This window comes from Amia ocellicauda, chromosome 22, assembly GCF_036373705.1.
Source record: "Amia ocellicauda isolate fAmiCal2 chromosome 22, fAmiCal2.hap1, whole genome shotgun sequence".
In the NCBI taxonomy this organism is placed as follows: domain Eukaryota; kingdom Metazoa; phylum Chordata; class Actinopteri; order Amiiformes; family Amiidae; genus Amia; species Amia ocellicauda.
Genome location: NC_089871.1, coordinates 20,851,343 through 20,861,630, shown reverse-complemented (window position 1 = coordinate 20,861,630; position 10,288 = coordinate 20,851,343). Strand labels below are relative to the sequence as shown.

Here is a 10,288-nt window from a genome sequence, read left to right as displayed (position 1 = left end):
AAGAAGCTACATATTCTCACTGTATATTTCATACTGTATATTTCATGATATGCAAAGTGGCTACACAGGACAGATTAAAACACACATGCACTTTATTTAATAATGCAACACAGTATCTAGGATACCTACGTTATATTGTCAATGTTAATCAAATCATTATATTATTTTTAAAAACGCACTGCTTTTACTAGATGAAACAGGAGCAGACACATCTAAATTAACTCTTAATTTACCAACAAATAGCCTATCATATTTTTAAGTGATGTAATTTTTTTTTTAAATATTATTTTAACATGTTTGAATATCTGGTCACCCTGTGTAAGACTATCTGTTACATATTGCAAAAACATTTCAGTCCAAAGTATATATTTAATACTTTCAATTTTCCAAACCTGAAATCCCAGAATGCCCAGTGTCCCAGAATGCATTTTGACCTTTCGTGTCTCACATTCACTTCCTAGGGCAGCTGTACCTAATGCAAATAAATGCAAACACTGGCAGCAAAGTTTAGGTGTACGGTTATAGCTCGGCCACACTGAGGTGCACCTAAACATGGCCAGTGGAAAACGGGGTATTATAGGCACTAATTAAAGTCCACACAGGTGAAGTAAGTACCTAAGTGCTATGGAAATGTGTGTGCCTGAGTTTTAAAGGGATACCTGTGCTGAAGCACCAAGTACCTAAGCTCTGCCTAGTATGTGCTGCATGCCAGGGTATCCACACCTAAGCACCAAGGAGCCAAATATAGCAGCGTCAAAGAATAGATGCCAAGAGGGTGCCAGAAATGGTTTTCCATGCCAAAGTGCTTAAGCTTCACAGGTATCCACAACAAAGTACCAATAGCAGGAGTGCTGAGGAGCTGGAGCTCACTGCTCTAACATTGGGGTATTGAAGAGCCATTATTAATGTTTTATATAAACTGTATTATGTTTTATATTAATAATAATATGCAGACCAAGCAAAGTAAATGTATTATGGTAGCAACAACCATTTTGCAAGTTGTTCAGGGCATACCCTCTAGACATTCCTGTCAATAATAGAAAAGATCAAACTGCAGAGAGAGAGAGGGCCCACAGTTGTTTGTTAAAAGTCTGTGGACTTAATATTTTCTCCAAATAGGCAGGAACTGTTTTTGATAATGAGCGATTGACAGTTGTTAAATAAGATCCGTGGGATCGGACCTTTCCTAGTATATCAAAGGAAGACATCTGTTCTTTGGATCCCACACCTCTTCCGAGAAAGACTACTATGAACATTACAAGGGTCAGAAATCTGACCTCAAGATAACACTCTGGCAAACCCCCAGTGACAGACCCCAGCCACAGACCCACATGTCCTGCAATGTATATAAGGCTGACCACTTGTGCTATTCAATAAGTCTCTGCTGAGGTAGAGTGCTTCCATGTCGGGCCCCTTCCAGGCCTGGCATGTTAAATAAATACATTTACCGTCTATGCATCCAGACTGGGTTCTTCAGGTATTTTCCTATACACCTCTCTTGAGGTAGGTGCACAAAGCGCAGGTAGACCAGCTATTCAAGTAGAACATGTGAACACCAGCAAGATGGCTTACTATTTACTTCTAGACCCTCCACTGAAGCTCTAAGGCAGTGGTTTCCAACCCTGGTCCTGGAGAGCACCCATCCAGCAGGTTTTAGAGGTCACCCTTGTATCAGCAATTTATAAGTCTTTCATTCTGATCAGTTAAGCAGGTGTTTGCTAAATTCAGTAATTTAGAAACCACTGGAGCAATAAACCCATATGGAAACATACCTCAATGTATGCCCCATAACAAACAGCATGTCCATGGTGATGTTTACACTTTATATAAAACAAAAGTTTCTAAGATGGCATTGTTTAATGACAACATCAATTATATATACACTCACCTAAAGGATTATTAGGAACACCTGTTCAATTTCTCATTAATGCAATTATCTAACCAACCAATCACATGGCAGTTGCTTCAATGCATTTAGGGGTGTGGTCCTGGTCAAGACAATCTCCTGAACTCCAAACTGAATGTCTGAATGGGAAAGAAAGGTGATTTAAGCAATTTTGAGCGTGGCATGGTTGTTGGTGCCAGACGTGCCGGTCTGAGTATTTCACAATCTGCTCAGTTACTGGGATTTTCACGCACAACCATTTCAAAGAATGGTGTGAAAAGGGAAAAACATCCAGTATGCGGCAGTCCTGTGGGCAAAAATGTTGATGCTAGAGGTCAGAGGAGAATGGGCCGACTGATTCAAGCTGATAGAAGAGCAACTTTGACTGAAATAACCACTCGTTACAACCGAGGTATGCAGCAAAGCATTTGTGAAGCCACAACACGTACAACCTTGAGGCGGATGGGCTACAACAGCAGAAGACCCCACCGGGTACCACTCATCTCCACTACAAATAGGAAAAAGAGGCTACAATTTGCACAAGCTCACCAAAATGGGACAGTTGAAGACTGGAAAAATGTTGCCTGGTCTGATGAGTCTCGATTTCTGTTGAGACATTCAGATGGTAGAGTCAGAATTTGGCGTAAACAGAATGAGAACATGGATCCATCATGCCTTGTTACCACTGTGCAGGCTGGTGGTGGTGGTGTAATGGTGTGGGGGATGTTTTCTTGGCACACTTTAGGCCCCTTAGTGCCAATTGGGCATCGTTTAAATGCTACGGCCTACCTGAGCATTGTTTCTGACCATGTCCATCCCTTTATGACCACCATGTACCCATCCTCTGATGGCTACTTCCAGCAGGATAATGCACCATGTCACAAAGGTCGAATCATTTCAAATTGGTTTCTTGAACATGACAATGAGTTCACTGTACTAAACTGGCCCCCACAGTCACCAGATCTCAACCCAATAGAGCATCTTTGGGATGTGGTGTAACGGGACCTTCGTGCCCTGGATGTGCATCCCACAAATCTCCATCAACTGCAAGATGCTATCCTATCAATATGGGCCAACATTTCTAAAGAATGCTTTCAGCACCTTGTTGAATCAATGCCACGTAGAATTAAGGCAGTTCTGAAGGCGAAAGGGGGTCAAACACAGTATTAGTATGGTGTTCCTAATAATCCTTTAGGTGAGTGTATATATATATATATATATATATATGTTACAGATTCCAGATCCGCGTCTGACCAGGTCCTGCAACTGATTTGAAATAAACAGAGGAAACACAGTTTTGCAATGCTCTTTCTTCTGACATCAAGTGTATTATGCACATACACACTGTTCACATTTCTGTTTCAATACAAGTGTTTTTCAACTGTCTGTATGTTTGAATCTGAATAATAAAGCAACAAAACAATTATCACCAGAATTTGACAATTGTACCATTTTTGTGTTAGTTATTAAACAAATATCAACTGTTTTTGCAAAGAAAAAGAAAAACTACTATGCATTGAGACAGATGTCTTCCATGTCGCAGTCTTTTACACTGCTTAACTTGTATGAATAACAACCTACGGTTTTCAACAGCACAATGGCCTCCTCATTTGCAAACTTTCTTATGTTCGTAGGTAATTAGACAAGTATCTCCAAAATCATGTAATACAGTCATATTCAAAATTATAAACACGTTTTCCATTTACAGTCAGTACTTTTACTTTTCTGTAGGTATTTGCCATAAAATACATTGTTTGAAAGTATTATCTTTTCCGCAAAAGAGAAAGTTACTTCATTGGGAAACCAGAACTGGGGGCATGCTTCACCATTCCACAACAGGGCCTTTCATCAGCTGCCATAAAATACCTCTGACATGTGTGATGCATTTCTCACACTGGTGACTATTTTTCATATTGAAAGAAAACATTCCCATGAGAATCACTCCCTCTCCTGAAGCTTAGTATCTTAAGAGGTTTTCACCCAAGCTTGGCTGCCAAGTTTGGTAATAAACTTTAACATTCAGAATTTAAACACTGTCCTTATTCTTCCCTCTGCAACTACTCCTTTTAGCTATCCTTTATGTTCTACATAAAACCAGTCACTTTATTTTCTAAACATAAGCTTATTGTCAAAGAGGTAGAGTGAAGGAGAGAGAACAGTGGAACATGGAAAAAAGTAAAGGGTGACAAAAGAAAAAAAAAAAGGAGGCAGAGAGGGGGTTCAAGGATTGGAGGCATGGCAAAGGAAAGAAAAGGAACTAGTATCTTCCAACATCTATCGCTACAAAATAAATGTCGAGGCACATCGAGTCACTGGTGGGTGTTATTGGCTGGTACACTAAGCATATAACATAATTTATCGGTTAAGTAACCTTGAAACAGCAGTCATTTTAATGTTGCTATGATTCCACCGCTGAAATGTTCTGCAAGAAGGGGAGAGTTTCTCGACTGGAGCCCTGTAATCATACAATCCATTCAAGTGTGTGTCTCTCATAATTCATTCTTCATTTAGCCCCTAGCAGATTTAACTCTTTCATGGCCAGAAATTAATTTGTGAAGTAATGCATTTGGAGAAAAAAAAATGTATTGGGAACTATGGAGTCCTCCCCCTGAGGCAACAAAAAATATGGGTTTAAAATACGTGTTTAAATATTTTCATTATCTTTCCTCATGTTAGAGAGAAAGGTTGCTTTATTAGGGTCACTCAACCATACCTAATGTCACCTTGCTCTGAAGATCAGATGATGTGGGATGTGAGGTTATTTTCAAAACAGTGCTATAAATTTGTGGGAGAAGGACAGGGAACCCAATATAAAAGCAATGTCATCTCATACAAATCCAGCTGCAAGCACAATAAATATTTTTAAACCGCAATTATGTGATATTTATTGTAATAATTAAAATAATTAGCATCAACTATAATCCCTCCAAATAATTTCCAGGATTGTTTAAGCATATCTAATCCATCCCAGCCTTGGACTCTACCAATTAAACAACTGAAACTGAAATTCATGATATATATTTAAAAATAAATGGTAGTAGTGTAGTGTAGTGTACATAACTCATGGTAAAGGGAACAGAACATTTGTAGTGTATACTGTTAATATTAATAATGTTATTGTTTTATAATAAATGTATCCAAAACTATCTGTAGAAAACAATAGCTATGGTTATGAATTACTGAAAAATGGTGGTTGAATACAGTAAAATATATTATTTTTATTTCTTGGCAGACACCCTTATCCAGGGTGACTTACAAAATATAAGCGCAATACAAAATGCAAGAAACCTGTTACTCCTTAATTGTAGTTTAATTAAATATACTGACAGTCAGTGCTATGCATCTTTAAAATAATGCTTCAGTGAGACATTTGGATCAATTAGCTTATAATAACAATTAAAAACAAATAGTAAATTACTCTAAAGATCTGTGCAGCATCTTATTTATTTACATTTTAAGCTTTAATAATTACCTTTCTTCAGTTGAATTGTAATTATCAGATCTATTTCTCGATCTATTTCACAGATCTCGTCTGTGAGGCTGTACTTTCATCAAAAATGTTACAGCGTGGTTCTCCAGGAAAAATAAATAAATCCATAAATGTACTGAGAATGTTATTCAATATAGTCTACAAACATTTAGGATTGTTAATAAAAACATGTGCTAATATTTATACTGCTTGTCCACATAAGCTAAACATGTCAGGCAGAATTGCTTTGATCATAGTCAATCGTAATCAGTGAGATGACTTGGTGTTGCAACCCCCCTCTAATATTTTATACCAATGTTTATATGTTTAATGGTATACAAAGATATACAAGAGACCCTGATATATATATATAAAATCTCTTGATAATGACTATAAACCAATGACTGCCTCACAAGTGTTGGAGGGGTGATGCATAACATCACCATATTAATATACTATATATATTTTATATATTAATATATTACATAGCTCCATATTCACTTGGACACTCTGAGATGAATTTACAAATTCCTTGAAATTAATACTGATGCCTAGTTATGCAGCAGCAAAACCTAAAGTAATGAACCATAGACTGATCATCTCTTTACTGTTGTATAGTGCATTATTATTTATACAACAAATAAGCACACATGAAACCAAAGTTGGCAAAAACGTTTAGGCTTTTTATTACGTCTCTTCAGAACTGACGATCCCAGCATACCAAAACAGGATGTAACCCGGAGGCGTGACGGGTCTCATAGAGTGACAAACTACTATAGCAGTACACAACATTTACTATAATTGCCACAATTCAAATCAGGTGGATAGCTGGAATTATTGATTTGAAATAAAAATCTAAAATCTGCAAGCTAAAACCTATTCACCTTAAGATAAATCTTACAAAACACTCCCTATCTTTTAACCTAATAGTTTCTTCCCCTCTTCAGAGTCTCGCACTCAGGTAAAGAAAAAGGAAACAAATTGCATGTCCTCCTTTTCTTCAGACCCACTCCTTCTCCATCCCCCTGGAGCACCACCGCAACGCGGGCTTGCTGGGTAGGGTCGCACCAATGACAAAGGCGATTCTGCAGAGAAAGGGAGAACACCTCTAGTCGGTGTAAAATGTCCATTCTACACATTCCCCCATTAATCTAGCTATCTTAGTAGGCAGCTCAAAACAAAGGCAGCAGCTCCAAGAGCCGCAAAAAAAAAAAAAAAACCTAGCTGTACTGGTCAGTTTGTAACGGAATTTGTACGTAAATGCTGGGGTGCCAGGCAAGGGTTAACCCTTACCAATATAAAAGTTTTAATTTATCTTGTACAAATAATTACAGGGACTCAGCAGCAAACCTAAATCTTTACCCACTGAACCCCAACACCAGAGAAATAGGACTATAGAGAGGAAAACAGCAATAGAAATGCAAAACATTTACCATTTTAATTACTTTCCCACCAGTTTTTCGTTATTAATTTCTTCTTCCCGACATATAACAGTTTCACAATTACTACTCTCATACACCCGCTTCCCCATATCAGTTTACATTGATGATCACAACAATTTTCCGTCCATCTAAAATCCATAAACATTACACTGAATCACTAATCACTAAACCCACAAACAGTAAGAGAACAAGCCGGCAGACAGAAAAATACAAGAAAAAGGTTAGTAGCAGCAGAAGCAAATGAAGGAACACAGGACATGAACAATTTCAGTTCAATCTACTTAAATGACATACTCCCAAACACCAGACTTATTGCTTCAAAATACAAAGTTCATTAGCAACCCAATCATGAAGCCCTTTATTTTCATTCAATGTGCATTTTCAGTTTCCGTGGAAGAGACAGCAGTTGCTCTTATTAGTGTAGAAAAATAAATGCTTAAAAACAGATTAGTCCCGCAGCAGATCTTCCACGTTAAAAATTGTCCCAAATAGAAAAAAAAAGAAACAATCCACGGATAACCCCCATCTCCTCCTTGCAAGTCCTAATAGCTATATAAGCAAAGCTTTCAGTCAGTAATTATCGAGGAACAACAAAAAACTCCATTGCCAAACCGCTAAACAATCCTAAGTTATTCGAAAAGGAACAAAAAAGAACCAAATAAACTCCCAAACCCGATCGCAGTCTTCCTCGGTCTCTCTGTCGTTTCAGTGTCAACTCGCTCTGGTGTCTCTAGTCTTTGCTTAAGTCCACGAAACAGCCCCGAATCCCGAAACTCAACCCCTCACAGGATATCGGCAACAGGTCCTTTTTTTTTTTTTTTTTTTTTAATCTCCCTCCGGATAATCTTACTGTTTTTCTAAGTTCAAACCAAACGCATTCTCCCCCCTGTCCCCGATTCTTTCCCGCTGCGTCACATTCAAAAACTTACTTTCTCCCATCATATCAAAGGTCTTGTGCCTAATTAACAGCTGACGTTTTCACGTTGAGCGTTAGCGGAAAGCCTATACGGCACAAGTTAAATAAACTATTTTCTTGTCTGGTCTACCCCTTATCTCTCTTCGCCCTCCTTATCGGGCTCTACCTCCTTGTGCGAATGCAGAGGGGAAACAGATGTTATAGGTTGATCTGGGAAAACTGGTGACTCCCTAATTGGAGCGGGAGCCACTCTGACGACTTGACAAAGAAAAAGGAAATACACGCGTGCATCTAAAATTTGTGATAAACAGCAAACCAAACAAAGCAAAAATGAAAACTATAATAAATAACATTAATAAGTGACAATATAAATATATAAAAAAAAGATTTAACAAATCAATTAAACAATCTGTGATTAATTAAGTCCCATTACCGTCTGTGACAAGTATACCTAGGTAATATAAGATTAACTGTAGTCTGAAGTCAGGGTGGACTAATTCACTCTTAAACTGGGCGTACACGATTTTGGCCCCAATTTAGCTGTCAGCGACAAGTTTTTGAAATTGTAGGCAGAAGAGGCTGAAGCTGGTGTAGCAGGAAAAGATTACTAGGAACTTATAATAATGTTGTAGCCACAACGACAACACCACAAATACCACCCATTATTTTGTTTTCAATCTTCACGACCAAGTAAAAAATTGTGTAGTGTGTAACCCCCCCGTCTGTGACACATCATCTAGTGTGTGCACTGCTACGTTGGCAAGACAAAAAAACAACAGGAAAGTATTTTAATGTGAGAGGAACACCGAAGTTAGGATTATGAAAGTTGTCTAGTGTATTTCTAGCATTAGAGGACCTCAGTTCTCTATATACAATTTTGAAATAATACCTAATTGGTTTAACAGTACCTTTATAGAATTTCCTGCCATTAGGAAGTACATAAAACTTTAAAAACTCCCTGGTCTCAGTCTGGCATTTGAAATGTGATTGGCTGCGGAATGAGAGTAAGTAATTCAGAATGTTTATGCCAGACAACCAGACACAACTAATTAAGGGCCAGCGCAATTGCTTAAACTCTAAAAAACCCTTATGAAGTTGCTAATGTTGGTTGTTTTTATTGTGTACATACGTTATTGTAATTACAACACTAATATCAAAGAGGGTGACTCATTATTACAACTCGAAAGTGCAACTTTTAAATGGCTCATTTCTAGAGAGGAAAGACAGGCAACTATAAGGATGCAATACTGTGGATTGCGTATGTATGACTTGAGATGAAATGGCTGATGATAGCAACATTATTGATTTTCTCAGTGAATCGGGGGATTTAAGAAGACCTACTTGAAGTTCTTTGGAAGGGGGGGCTGCGGGGGATTTGACCTTTGACCTTGAACTTGAGTTGAACTCGAGGGCCCCGTTCCTAGGGGGTGGGGGTGCGTGTACCGCGTCACTTAATAATTAGCATATTGATGGGTGGAGTTGACAGGGCACCGAAGGAATGTACAGGGTGGTGGGGTTCTTCAGCTGTTTTTCAAACCCTCCAAAAGATTTGTATTTAAGCCCTCCCTATTATTTAGTAAAATAGCTATTTTTCCCTAAGCGAGTGAAGCTCCAAAAGAGTTCTATTAAATCCCTCCTGATTATTTAGTAACATAGATATTTTTATCCAAGCGAGAGTGGGCCAAAGGGGTTACCTCTTTCAAATGGACATGGGTTATGTCGGTCTGGAGCTTTTTGAGCTAGTGGGGTGGCGAGGAGACAGTGTTGCCAGGTCCTCTCCATAAATTCCCCCCAATTTGGTTGTAAAAATCCCCTTAATCACTTATTCTCCCCCCAAATATGATTGCCGGTGAAGTGAGGGCCTGGGGGGTGGATGAAGTGAGGTATGGGGGGGAGAAATCGATTGTGCCAAACCCCTAAATTCCCCCAAGATCAAAATAATATCCCCCAAATTTCCCCCTGGGCTCTTAAAATTCCCCCGATCTGGCAACAGTGCGAGTAGATGCCTACGCCTTTTGTAACCTCGGATCGGTGAAGAATTAGAATATTTGTGGGCGGAGTTTGCAGGGCACTGAAGAAATAGCAAATCAGGTTAGAGTTTGGTTTGAAGAATTAGTATATCTGGGGGCGGAGTTGACAGGGCACTGAAGACAGGGGTCTGTTTACAATTTGAGAACAGAGTCTGTTTACATTCGAGACGATGTGACAGCCCCCCAACCTCCCCCCCGCTTTATAACGGAAGGTGCCAAGAGATAACATTCTGTAGAAGCGGCGGGGCCTCCATAACCGGAACATCCCTATGCGCGAGTGTAACGGTGCTCATTCGTGTCATAATGACATCGTTACAAAGTGACGTAACCCCTCGTAGTATAGTAGTATTGTGTTAATCCTCCTGTGGTAGAAGTCCCAGCCTGTTAGCGTAGAGGGCTTAACACGCCACTATGCTAGAACTGCTGCGGAGCGGAATGCCGGAGGTGAGCGGCTCGAATGAATGAATGAATGAATGAAATAAAAGAGAAATTGTATTAAATAAGTAATTTCTTCACACGGCGCTAACTTAGTAATAACGAGAAATG

The 10,288-nt window shown here is 38.9% G+C and overlaps 1 long non-coding RNA gene across 1 annotated transcript; it reads right to left on the bottom strand.

The window, feature by feature from the left end:
- Positions 1-6,016: 6,016 nt before the first annotated feature.
- LOC136717932 (uncharacterized) lies at positions 6,017-7,822 on the bottom strand. Its single transcript, XR_010805246.1, has 2 exons — positions 7,469-7,822; positions 6,017-6,439 (listed from the first exon to the last, which is right to left on the bottom strand). It is a non-coding gene; the product is annotated as an uncharacterized LOC136717932 (long non-coding RNA).
- Between the last annotated feature and the right edge of the window lie 2,466 nt (positions 7,823-10,288).